Source organism: Canis lupus, chromosome 5 (genome assembly GCF_011100685.1).
Source record: "Canis lupus familiaris isolate Mischka breed German Shepherd chromosome 5, alternate assembly UU_Cfam_GSD_1.0, whole genome shotgun sequence".
NCBI lineage: Eukaryota > Metazoa > Chordata > Mammalia > Carnivora > Canidae > Canis > Canis lupus.
The window spans coordinates 6,027,294-6,040,702 of NC_049226.1; the positions used below are offsets into that span (position 1 = coordinate 6,027,294).

The 13,409-nt window shown below is 48.1% G+C and overlaps 1 long non-coding RNA gene across 1 annotated transcript; it reads left to right on the top strand.

Moving 5' to 3' along the window:
• Positions 1 to 3,085: 3,085 nt before the first annotated feature.
• LOC106558781 lies at positions 3,086 to 6,376 on the top strand. The gene is made up of 3 exons (XR_005358825.1): positions 3,086 to 3,146; positions 4,674 to 4,808; positions 5,710 to 6,376. It is a non-coding gene; the product is annotated as an uncharacterized LOC106558781 (long non-coding RNA).
• Positions 6,377 to 13,409: the final 7,033 nt, after the last annotated feature.

A 13,409-nucleotide genomic window follows, 5' to 3' on the forward strand; every position in this document is an offset into this window, starting at 1 on the left:
CCCTACTGATCCTGATCTTGTAACCCTGAAGCAAAGTGGAGTGATGAGCAGATGGATTTGACTTGTTCCCCGCCCTGTGGACTGCTTTCATCAGCCGAGTTCTATAGGGTCTGTAGACAGTGGGTCTCTTCAGATTGATCAATAGTCTTAAATGTTGGTATCGTGAATTTTTGTCTTTTTCTCTCTTAATATGAATGTTAAATGGGAGGCTGGCAAAGTTTTCATTGAGGGACTTAAATTGAGGCCAGATGTCATTTTGTACTTTTCTTTTACAATTTGAGTGGTGGTACCATAGAAATAAATCTTAATCAAGTAAGATGAAAGCTTTGGGCAAAGGTGAGGACATGGTGAGAGCCAGCCTGATGATATGCAGCAGGTGGCTTGTGGACTGTGCCCCTCAGCATGGGATCAACATTTCTTTTTGCTGCACTCTGAAGGACGTACTATTCCAGACTCTCTTGCACCTCTTAGACTGTAGATCTCTCCTTTCTGGGGGATTCTGAGACCTCGTCCATCTCCTAAAACTATTCCATTCCTTCTAGTAGAATGCTTAGAAATGAGTGTTACAGCCCAGTGTTTATAGCAGCAAGTCCACAATAGCCACACTATGGAAGGAGCCCAGATGTCCATCGACATATGAATGCTGCAACCACTCTGGAAAATGGTATAGAGGTTCTCCAAAAAGTTGAAAGTAGAGCTACCATATGACCCAGTAATTGCACTGCTGGGTATTTACCCCAAAGATACAAATGTAGTGATATGAAGGGGCACCTGTACCCCAGTGTTTACAGCAGCAATGTCCATAAGAGCCAAGCTGTGGGAAGAGCCCAGATGTCCATCGACAGATGGATGGATAAAGAAGATGTGATATATATATCAAAGAGAATGAAGTGTTACCGTTTGCTACAATGTGGTTGGAGCAAAAGGGTATTATGCTAAGCAGAATGAGTCAGTCAAAGAAAGACAAATACCATATGATTTCACTCATATGTGGAATTTAAGAAATAAAATGGATGAACACAGGGGCAGGGAGGGAAAAATAAAATAAAAGGAAATCAGAGAGGGAGACAAACTATAAAAGTCTCTTAACTCTAGGAAACAAACTGAGGGTTCCTGGAGGGGTGGGGGTGGGGGAATGGGGGTCACTGGGTGATGGACATTAAGGAATGTGTTGAGCATTGGGTGTTGTATGCAACTGATGAATCACTAAGCTTTACCTTTGAAACTAATAAAAGAAGGAAAGAAAGGAAAAGAAAGAAAGAAAGAAGAAGGAAAGAAGAAAAGAAAGAAAGAAAGAAAGAAAGAAAGAAAGAAAGAAAGAAAGAAAGAAAGAAAGAAAGAAAAAAAGGAGTGCAGCAGCATCTAATTGTGTGGGAAGAAGTTAGAAGAGAGGGTGCTGGCAGACTGAGACCCTTGGGTGTGCCTGAATAAGACAAATGGGTGCCTTCCAGACATTGCATAGGCTTTGCTGGCTCCCTGTTAGAAATACCTATGGATCAACAGAAGGGAGTTGCCTGGAGGTCTTGCCAGAATATTTGCGAGAAACACCAAGAGTATTTAGAAGTCAGAGCCTATTCCATTGATTTAATAGTAGCCAATATTTACTGAGAACCTACCATGTATCAGGCACTGAAATAGGTATTGGGGATACAACAGTCAACATGATACATTCTCTGCCCTTAAGCAACCTGCAGTCCCCAGGAGGGGACTGTTGAATTAATCTCAGTAAATTGCTGAAAAAAGTGATGCATAAACTCTAGAAAGAGAAAAGCACACATAGGAGAGAGTTGATACTTTTAAAAGTTCTATTATTGAAGAATATATTCTTGAGTTGAAAGAAGCCCTAAATCTGCAAAATCAAAGGAGGCACCCAGATCCACTCAAGTTAAATTTTTTTAACTATTTATTTATTTATTATTTATTTATTTATTTATTTATGAGAAAGAGAGCAAGCAGTGGGTAAGGGCAGAGGGAGAGGGAGAGAAAGAATCTCAAGCAGACTTCCCACCAAGCACGGAGCCCGATATGGAGCTCAATCCCATGACCCTGAGATCATGACCTGAGCTGAAACCAAGAGTCAGCCGCTCAACCAACTGAGCCACCAGGTTCCTCCAAGTACCTTAAAAAAGGCACACATGCGTTGAGCAGTTCTACAGCCAGATTGTTTATTTGCCTTTGAAGTCTGGCTCCACCATTTATGTGATGTTTGAATTTAGGCCATCCACTTCATCACTGGGCCTCAATTTTCCCATATGTAAAATGGAAATAACAATAACATTTACTTCAAAATGTTGTTGTAAGTATTAAATGATTTAATACATGAAAGCTGTTTAGATTAGTGCCCAGCATATAGTAGGTGCTCAATAAATATTAGGTGCTCAGCACCTAATTATAAAATTAGGTAAAATTAAAATTACAGAACTTCAAAGTAAAGGAGAAAATGTATTGATTTCCAAATGAAAAGAACACATTATACATTAAGTGAGAAGCAATCAGACTCACATCTGACTTCTTATCTATACCAACGGACCTTAGGAGGTGGTCAAATAACCCAACAATAACAAATCTGAGCAGAACCCACCTGGATTAAAAGTCTTCTTTCTGGTCATGTACAGTACATGCTAAATAAGGATTCAGAAAAGAAAGTATAGATCATACTGATTGCAAGGTGCATTTTAACAACATCCTGAAACTAAATCTTAACAAAATGAGCTGGTAAAATGGGGAAGGAAAAACATCATAAAAATAACTTTTGGGGTAAAGAGGAGTAAGGGGAAGGAAAATGTTTCAAATATCCCATATGGGAACTTGGAGAGAAGTAGGGGAAAAGGCCATGTTGGCAAGAGAAATTGTTGGTGTTTTGACTGATATGATGACAAAGATGCCAGATGAGGGTGCTGGGAAAAGAAAAACACTAATTGACTTTCTCCTTTTAGCATTCACTTTAATTTAGGGTTTTGATAAGCTACATTCAAAATGTTTACGCTGTGAGTACAATTACCTTTTTTTTTTTTTTTTTTTTAAAGTAGGCTCCATGCTGGGTGTGGAGAGCCCAAAGTGGGGCTTGAACTCATGTCTCTGAGACCAAGACCTGAGCTGAGATCGAAAGTCAGGTGCTTACCAACTGAACCACCCAGGTGCCTTAGGTACAACTACCTTTTTTCTTTAGGTTAGCATTGTAGGTAGGACATAAATTATTTGAAAACATTATATGGTCTCATTCATTTGGGGAATATAAATAATAGTGAAAGGGAATAAACGGTAAAGGAGAAAAAATAAGTGGGAAATACCAGAAAGGGAAACAGAAGATGGAAGACTCTTAACTCTGGGAAACGAACTAGGGGTGGTGGAAAGAGAAGAGGGCAGGGGATAGGGGTGACTGGGAGGCAGGCACTTGACGGGATGAGCACTGGGTGTTATTCTGTATGTTGGCAAATTGAACACCAATAAAAAATAAATTTATTATTAAAAAAATAAAAAAGAAAAAAGAAAATTCTAATTATAACAATATAATTAATAATTCGACCAAAATGTAGCTATGAGTAGCAAAGTTTATGGAGTAAATACAGAACAATTTATTATTTATATGTCTTGATTTTATTCTCACCCAAACATTGTTGTTTCATTTCATCAGTCAAGCCTTTGAAATAATAACTAAATTCAGATGTCTTTGATATTTTGCTGACTTTCAGTATTATAAAGACCATAGCTTGGGGCACCTGCGTGGCTCAGTTGGCTAGGTGTTTGCCTTCCACCCAGGTCATGATCCCAGGGTCCTAAGATCAAGCTCCACATCATACTGGGCTCCCTGTTCAGTGGGTGGTCTGCTCCTCCCTCTCCCTCTGCCCACCCCCCCGCTGGTGCTCCTTCTCTCTCTCTCTCTCTCACTCTTGCTCTCAAATAAATAAATGAATAAAATCTTAAAAAAAAAACAAAAAAGATCATAGCTTTACACATTTAAAAAAAAAAAAAAACATGTTGTCACTGTAAAGTTTTATTTATCAAGCCAGGAGGATAGAACATATATATTTACCAGTATATAAGCCTGAGTTAAACTTTTACTTATTTTTTTCAAAGATTTCATTTATTTATTCATGAGACACACACACACACACACACACACACACACACAGGCAGAGGGAGAAGCAGGTTCCCTGCAGGGAGCCCAATGTGGGATTCGATCCCAGGACCCCTGGATCACGACCTGAGCCAAAGGCAGATGCTCAACCACTGGCTCAACCACTGAGCCACCCAGGCGTCCCTTTAAATATTTAAACTTTTAAATATTTAGGCCTATGCTATGTTGGCTTCCACATTTGACCTGGACCCGTTGCTCAGAGCTTAGCTGCCACTGTGCTTTTAGTATTATGTCAGAGGGAACCTGTTTAAGTGAGCATTTTTTAATTGAAACCTATTAGTAATTCCCGTGGTAAAGGATTATAATATATATCTGCATTCTTGACATGGTAGGAATCATTTTGCTCCTGTAACATGGAGATTATATTTATACTGTTCATTTCTTCCCATTGTGAAAAGAAAAGTTTCAGCACAAAGTTGGAAAAAGGAGAAACCCTTAAATAGTGGGGGAAAATCTGAATTAATGAGGAATCACCGTGGCCCTTCATGTCCACAGAGCCTTTTTGCTAGCACATTACTCAACATGCTCTTTCCAGTGTTTGAGAAGGTTCGCTGACAAATGATTTGGAGTAACCCTGACCCTGCTTAACGTGAGATGTTCCTGTCAGTTCCTGACCGGCATCATGGTTTGCTCGTCTCTCTACCTCCAGGTGTGGAGTAGTTGATGTCAAGTAAGTGTTCGTTGAATTGAAAGTTCCCCTAAGTGTGGCCAGAGGCAGTGTCGTGCAGTGGAGAGAGCAGGGGTTCCGGAGACAGACTGCCTTGGGTCCAGAGCCTTGTTGTGACATGGAGTTCCTGGGTGTCCCAGGGCAGAAACTTCATTTCCTTGGGTGTCAGTTCTCTGATCTGGAGAATACTAGCACGTACCTCAGAGGGGTATGATAAGTTAAATGGGTTAATACGTTCAAAGTATACAGATCAGCAGGTGCTAGATAGACATGTGCTCCTCTTATTAAGGAGGGGCTACCGTGAGATTCGATTCTACATTAAGTGAGGATCTGGCCTGTGCCTGGCTGATGGAGGCCACATGTGGGTCGATCACGTGCCAGGCATTGTGCTTAACTGTGAATGTCAGAGTCAAGAGGACTGAGTCACTGCCTTCTTTGGTTATACGGAAAGGGGTTCGGGTAAGCAATCAGGTAATCACAGAACAGCTTATTTTATAACATGGTTCTGGAAACTGGGGACATGCAGGAGAGATCTCTGCCCCAGTGTTGGGCAGTCCGAAATTATTTCCTAAAAAAGTGGAGTCGAGACTGATAGAAACGCTTTATGCTCATAAAGGGAAGTGAGGAATCAAGATCCACTGAGGTTATGATGGCATTAGATGGTGTTTGCTTGAAATCCCAGGTATTTAAGGAAAAGCAATTGTGGGTGGAGGGGGTCAGCATTCCTGACTGGTGGCAACAGCCATCCAGACCACAGCCTTGGGGTCCCCATTTGTGAGCTGCCAGGCTCTCTGTTTTAAGGATCATTTGGTGTCCTGTTTGTCTTAGCTTGCGTCCGAACGACCACCATCACTGGGTTTACAGGGTATTGATTTATCTTTTGAAACATGTCTTCCTCTTCTAGATACTTCTTCACAAGTTTCCTGTTTCCATCAGAACCAACACATCCTGTGGAGACTTCCGGCTCATGGATGAAGCGTGTGCACCAGGAGAGTCAAATCGCATCGAATGCTTCCCAAAGGAGTTCTCTTTTCCCCCTTTTCACTGGCTTCCTTCTTTTCTCTTATCTCTGCTCCAGTCCCCTCTTGCTCCAAATCCTCAGACTTCCTCTGTAGATTCCAAAGGATGATTTCAGAGGCCGGGAGCTCGGGGGCCTGTGTTTGAGCAGGACCCTCATGGGCCTCCTTCGGCTCCGGGTAAAGCCCTGACGTTGGCCCAGTCACACGAGCAGTATAAAATCTGTAGGTAATTAAAGAGCTCTCAACTCTCCTTTCTGCCCTACAAATACATCCCCCGGGAGAGCCATCGCCGTTTCATAACCCTCATGCACCGGGGTCAGGGCAATAAAGGCTGCTGGAACTCCAAAGGTTAGATGAGAGGAGGTAGCTATTCCTCTTTGGTACCGCAGTATGCATTAGCCTCTCTGCTCCCCCAGGCGTCCTACAGGCAGGAGCCCCCAGACATGTGACTTTTATAGGAGCTAAGAAACCTGGAGAGTGGGGGGTAGAGCGTTATGTGCCACGGTAGGGAGCTGACGTGGGCTTTCCCTATCTGAAAATGGAGTCAGCCCAATTCCCTCCCTCCCTCCCTTCCTCCCTCTTTCCTCCTTCCTTCCTTCCTTCCTTCCTTCCTTCCTTCCTTCCTTCCTTCCTTCCTTCCTCCCTCCCTCCCTCCCTCCCTTCCTTTCTTCCTCCCTCCATCCCTCCCTCCTCCCTCTGCTGAGCACCTGTCCTTCCAGCCTGTGGCTATGCGAACCTAGCAATGCATAGAGTGAAAACATGACAAATAGGGAACACGTAGTCAACTTGATCATTAAAACCCAGATCCAGTAACTCACACTTTATTTCTTTTTTTTTTTTTTTAAGATTTTATTTATTCATGAGAGACAGAGAAAGAGAGGCAGAGACACAGGCAGAGGGAGAAGCAGGTTCCATGCAGGGAGCCCGACGTGGGACTCGATCCCTGGACTCCGGGGTCACCCCCTGGGCCAAAGGCAGACACTAAACCGCTGAGCCACCCAGGGATCCCCCTCACACTTTATTTCTCTTGGATTTTCCTGTTTGGCTTTGACAATGGTGGAATGAAATCATCACTTGCCAGAGCCTCCTTTCCCATCGGCTGCCTGTAGCAGTCTTAGCCTCCTTAGGGAGCCGAGAGGTCCTTCCAGTGGCCAGAGCTGCAGAGGGTGCCGAGGCCCATCTGGGGGGCTCGTCCTTCCCTGTCCCATTTTCCTTAAGACACCATAGATTTTTTTTTTTTAATGAGAGAACCCGGAGGGTCTTCCATGGGCCTACTTGAGGCGTGTGGGAGTGTGGCCCAGGCCTGTGGATCTCCGGAGTGGCCAGCAGGCCCTGCTTGCCAGGCGCCCCCTGCAAATACCCCTGAAAGCTGGAGGTGATGGGAAAATCATCCAGCGGGAAAGGGAGGGGGAGAAGTCCACGTATTTGTGGTCGGCGGCTCCTGCTGCTTTGGGCCCCTCCAGGGTGAGATTCCAAGCTGCCTGGCTGCTCAGGTGGCCAGGAAGGCCAAGGGGCCGCGCAGTGGCTCTCTCGGCTTCTTTGGTCGTCCCTGCTAGGATCTGTAGTTTATCGACTTGTACAGGGCAGTGGCTTCTAATCGGTGGAAGCAGGTGGGCAGAAGCAGAAAGGAAGGGGAGCAGCGTGGGAGGGGCGCCGCGGGCTCCCTGGGTGACAGCTCTGCGCGGTGCGGGCGAGCCGGCGGCCACCAGGCGGCGGGCTCCCGGGCGACAGGCCGAGGCCCAGGCTGCTGGGCTGCCCGGGCTCCACCCGCCCAACGGAAACCTTCCAGAAACCCTGGACCCTGGATGGATTACGCTGCCTGGCCCCCCCCCGGGCGTGTTCGGCACCTGCATGTCAGTGGTGTTGGGAGCAGATTCTAGAATAGATCCTGACCCCCCTCCCCCAGCTGAGGGTGGATGGATGTGAATGTCCTGGACTCATAAGGGATCCCCTTGCAAAAACAGGACGTTTGCACCGTGCTAATTCTGTTTAATTATTTATTTTTTTAAAGAGTTTGGTTGGTTTTTTTTGCCTTTTTCTTTCTTTCTTTCTTTCTTTCTTTCTTTCTTTCTTTCTTTCTTTCTTCTTCTTTCTTCTTTCTTCTTTCTTTCTTTCTTTCTTTTTTTTGCCTGTTTCTAAAATGCTCCCAAAGCTAGCCTGCAAGTTCGGGATTGGGCAGCATGTATGTTTTTTTTATTCTTTTTGCACCGTGGTGCGCAGCCAAGCTGAGGGCGGTCATTTTTGCAGGGTAGTGGCCCGCAATAACCCACCTTGCGCACCACCCAGAGTGTGTACTCCTTGTCCTTTATGCCCTGGGCACCTGGCTTGCCCAGCCCCTGCCCTGGTCCCTCACTGCGGCTCCCAACAGGGAGCTAGCTCATCAGGGACAGATCCTAGGAGATAGAGCTTGTGCAAAATGGGAGAACGTTCCCGAGTGACTGACTCTTGCTTCCCCGAGGCCGGGCTGAATTTTGTCTTGGATCTGAGGTCAGTTTTGGCTCCAAACCAGTTTGGACCGAGGTTCAGGTATTTGAGATCAGCGACATCCAGCCATGCTGCCGACGCCCATGGCACTGGGTCATCGCAAGGGCACCCCTCCCTGCCCCTCTGCCCATTTTCCCTCTTGTCCCATCACTTCCCTGCTCCCCCTACCTTCCTCCCGACACCCGGTGCAGCCCCAGGAGCTCTCCGGATGACTTTTCATCATCCTCTCCCATTTTTAAACCACATTTTATTTTTAAGTGTAATTTTACAACTAAACTTAGTGGTTTCCTACCTCAGCTAGAACTCAGACTTTCCTATCAGCTCTTACTTGCTTTTAATCACCTCCTTTCCATGACCCCATAATTTGGGGTTCAAACCTCAGATCTCCCTCTCTCATCTCAGGCTTCATTTAAATCTTTCACTCCTTGGTCCTCACAGAGGCTCTTACACCAATTTCTTTTTCTTTTTCTTACACCAATTTCATAGAATAAAAGGGGGACACCATGAGGAATTACCATTCCCATGTGTCCACTGGCTATTTACGTGCTTCTCTATACCTGTCTACACCTGTACCTCCCTCCTCCCACTTGGCGCTGAGCAGAGGGGCCAACCCACTCCCCCCTAACCTCCCCGCTGTCGGCCTGCTGGTTCCTGAATCTCCCGAGTCACACTTCCTCTCCCTGGGTCTCAGCCTCTCTCTGTGACTTGCTCTCCTAAGCTTACAAAGGTGTGGCACTCCTTGCATCCTTAAACCCGCCTCTCTCAGCCACACTCCCACTCCCACCTACCACCACATTTCTCTTTCTCTCTCCGGGCAAACTTCCCCAGAGCAAGTTTTCATTTGCTGTCCCCATTGCCCCACCTGACATTTACTCCCTGGCCCCGCATCCCAAACGGATCTTGCCCCAACTGGTGCCACCCGGCCCAGGAGCCCCGAAGGGAAAATTATCTTACAGCTGTGAACCGAGTCTCAACAGAGTCATCCGTGAGGGAGCGGTGAAAGTGAAATTCAGACTTAGGTTTTATTTGTTCTAATATCAGGGCGCCCGGGTGGCTCAGTTGGCTAAGTGTCTGCCTTCAGCTCAGGTCAGGACCCCAGGGTCCTGGGATCGAGTCCGGCATTGCTCCCTGCTCAGCGGGGAGTCTGCTTCTCCCTCTGCCTCTGCCCTTCTCTGCTGCTCGTCCTCATTCTCTCTCTCTAATAAATAAGTATCTTTAAAAAAATAATATTTGTTCTAACATCTATGCTTTCCCCATAGCTCAATGCCAGCAGGGAGGGGCTGACAGCAGGTGCCTTCTAGAAAGGCAGGCTTTTGGGGGGGGCGGTGAGTGTCGGTTGTGAAAGCAGAAGACAGAGGCAGGGAGACCAGATGCAGAGGATTTCTGCTTGTTGTAACTCCCACTCATCCCCGCCTTCCGTCCTCACCCCGCACTGGCCTCACTGGGACACACGCTCACCCACACAGACCCACCGGTGTCCTGGTCACTGTTTGCCTCACCTGCCTAGTGGACCACACTGCAGGGACCCGAAAATTCTGTGCTGAGTGAATACAAGACGAAGCTGGAAAAGACGACAATGCCAACGTGATTTCCCAGGGCTGCAAATGGGGAGAAATGCCCTTCTGGCTGTCACCCCCTTGTCTGGGAAGGAGGCCGTTCTTGGGGTGCTGTCTCAGGGCCTCTGGGGGCTGGAGACCCACAAGGAGAAGGTGTCTCTGAGGGGCAGCGACCTGCGCAGGTGCTGTGGGCCAGGCCTGGGGGGCACCCAGCACTGCTGGTGCCCCCCCCCCCAATCTGGGAAATGGGACGATGATGGTGTCCAGCTCATGGGGTCACTGGACACGTAGGTGGGGAGGCCGGAAGCGCTACTGCGGCTGTTGTGCTGCCCTGTGGGTGACAGCAGTGATGATGGGGAAGCGGGGGATGAAGGAGACCGAGTTCAGCTGCCAACCAGGGCGCTCGGCAAACAATGATTGAGCACCTGTTGAATGCCTTCAAGTGTGCGGGGCAGGACGGCTAGGGATCCACAAGGCGGGCCCCTGCCCTGGACTTCTCTCACCCTGGGGGCCGCCGTGAAGCTGCCAGTCTCTGCGGTCGGAGGAGGGACGCCTCCAGGATCTCAGGGAGCCCCACTTCTTGCTCCTTTCCCCAAGGATGACTGTCAGCAGCTCTTGAGTCTGTGTGCCCTGGGCAGCAGGGTTGTAAGAAAGCCCTGGGGTGGGCCCCAGAGGGGGATCGTGTTCCCTGACTTGCCCCCCACCCCCGGGTTGGTAATAGGAGTTGGGGAGCCCATCACTGCGCTGCGGCCTTGGGGACAGGACGCTTGATGAGTTTTCGGGCCAAGCCCTAGGCTTTGGGATGGGCCCTGGGCCTGGGATCTGTTCAGAAGCCTCAGGGGCTCCAGGAGACCGGTGCTGCTCTCTGGATCCACAGCGCAATCCCTCCGTTTACTCCTTGTTGCCAAGTGGACTTCTCACCTCTCTGTACCCAGGACAACCCCCCACTCCCAGCGGCAGGAGGTGGAGCCCAGAACCCAGGGCAGCCCCAGGTGTCTGACCCGGGAGCCACCTAGGGCCAGGCTCTCCTTGAAGAGCAATTCAGGCTTCTGGCTTCTGGTCAGTTATTCTCCTTGGGCCTTGTAGGGATCATTGTCTTTAGGGGCATTTAAAAAAATTTGCAGAGATCCTAGAGGTCTGGGCCATTTGGGACACGAATTATTTCCTTACTAACCTCTCCCATCACCAGGGTCATCCAGTGACAAGATTTATCTTTCTTAAAAAACTCATGCACTCTAAAACTGAATTTAGTGATGCCTTTCTTTCTTATATATTTTTTACAGATATTTTTTCATCTCTTTACCCTGGCTTTACTTTTTTTTAAGACTTTATTTACTTTTAAAGACTTTATTTACTTATTTACTTTATTTACCTTATTAAAAGACTTATTTACTTATTTGAATGAGAGAGAGAGAGAGAGAGAGAGAGAGAGAGAACATGCAGGTGAAGGGCAGGCAGAGGGAGAAGGAGAAGCAGGCTCCCCGCCGAGCAGAGAGCCTGATGCTGGGCTCGATCCTAGGACCCGGGGATCATGACCTGAGCTGAAGGCAGATGCCCAACCAGCTGAGCCACCCAGGGGCCCCTTTACCCCTGCTTTATTGCAAACTTCCTCTAAGTTAGGATCTAGTTGCTCGGAAGCCCCATGGAGGGATAGGGGCTTTTTTTGTTGTTGTGCTTATGTGCTTTAAATTAGGAATTGGTGTGCGCCTCCGTAGCCAACCCCTCTGGTCATCCATGCATCATACTGTCCTTAGGAAAGAGGTGATAATGACATTTAGGCTGAAAAACTGAGCTAAGTGAGGGAAGATGTCTTTGGCTCCTTGGGGGGCCACTGTCCTGTCACTTCATCCCTGTGTCATTCCCAGCCCAAGCCAGGTGTGCATCCTGGAAGAGTCCCCGGTTTCCCTTCTAAACCTTCAGCATCCACTAACATCCTAAAAGGTCACACATTGCTTATAGGACAAATCATAAACCCTCAGTGGGACACACAGGATCCTTCCCCAACCCCTCATCCTTCCTTTCCAGCATTGGCTTTCTCCTGCTGCACCGCCCCCCCCCCCCCCCACCGCCCACTGCATGCCCCAGCCCTGGGGAAAAAAAAAAAAACAACCCCGGGGGTCCCACAGTGCCAGGCCTCTGAGAAGGTTCTGTGTGTTCCTACAAAAGGGTCACCGCTGCCTTGCTGCACCCACATTATAGTGCCAGCTCTCTCCTGAGGTAGTAAAGACCCTCCACCCACATTAAAGACCCTCCACCACATTCTAGTGCCAGCTCTCTCCTGCAGCGGGCTCAGAGTGCCTCACCTCTGTCCCTCCCAGCCGTCAGCGCAGGGCCTGGCCTCCGGCACGGGAGCGGGAAGAGCTGGCTGGATGACACGGGCCCTGGGGGTGGGGGTGCTCGGCGAGGGGCAGGGGGGTGCTCTGACTGGGGGGTGCAGAGTGCAGGCGGGTTGGGGCAGCTCCTGCTCCCCCGCAGCTCCTATGAGGTCTCCTAGTCTTGCACCAGCCTTGCACCAGCAGCCTTTGAGCAGAAGGGGTCTCTCTAGTCGCAGAGCCCAGGTCCCCCACGCTGCAGGCCAGGGAAGCGCTGAGAAGGGCATCTTCTAGGGACAGAAGCCAGACTCCCTTGAAATCCGGCTCAGGCTTGTATTGGGAGAGACTCAGTCCTTCGTTCTCCAAAGAAATACCCCTAAGCTTGGGCTCCCCTCCCTGTAGGACACAGCTTCTCTCTTCCCCCCTCTTACCTCTAGATTCATGCGTCCTTTTCCTTAGAAATGCAGACAAGGAGTTTCTTTGCATAATAACATTGTGTGCTTGTGCATGTGCGTGTGCACGTGTGCTGTGCGTGTAACAGAAATAATTGGGAAGTCATCCCTGAGCTCAATCTTTCTATCGTCAGAAATTAATAACAATGCGAAGACTTAGAATTTAAAGTGAGAGTTAATTGGACGATTTGATAGGTACGTAATTGATTTTCTGACGTGGTGTGCCTACGTCCCCTGTGGTACTTACTGGTTTCTTTACCCACTAGTGTGACAACGCATTTCCCTGTTGTCCGCACAATGAGGTATCACCTCACATCTGTCAGGATGGCTCTTATGAAAAAAAAAAAGGCAGCAACATCGGCGAGGACCTGGAGAAACTGGGAACCCTCGCACACTGTTGGTGGGAACGCAAAAGGGTGCAGCTGCCATGGAAAACAGTGCGAAGGCACCTCAAAAAATTAAAAATAGAATAATTACCCCCGGGGGCCAGCAATCCCACTTCTAAGCATTTATGCAAAAGAATTGATATCAGGACCTTTGAGAGATAGCTGCGCTCCCACATTCACGGCAGCACTGGCCTCAGTAGCCAAGATCTGGAAACAACCTCCGTGTCCACTGGCAGATGAATGGACGAAGAAAAGGAGGCTTATACAGATATACGATGGAGAATCGTTCAGCCTCCAAAAAGAGGGAAATTCTGTGATATGTGACAACATGGATGAACCTGGAGGACGTTACACGGGGTGAAATGAGGCAGAAACGTGAGATCTAATCGAGTTTT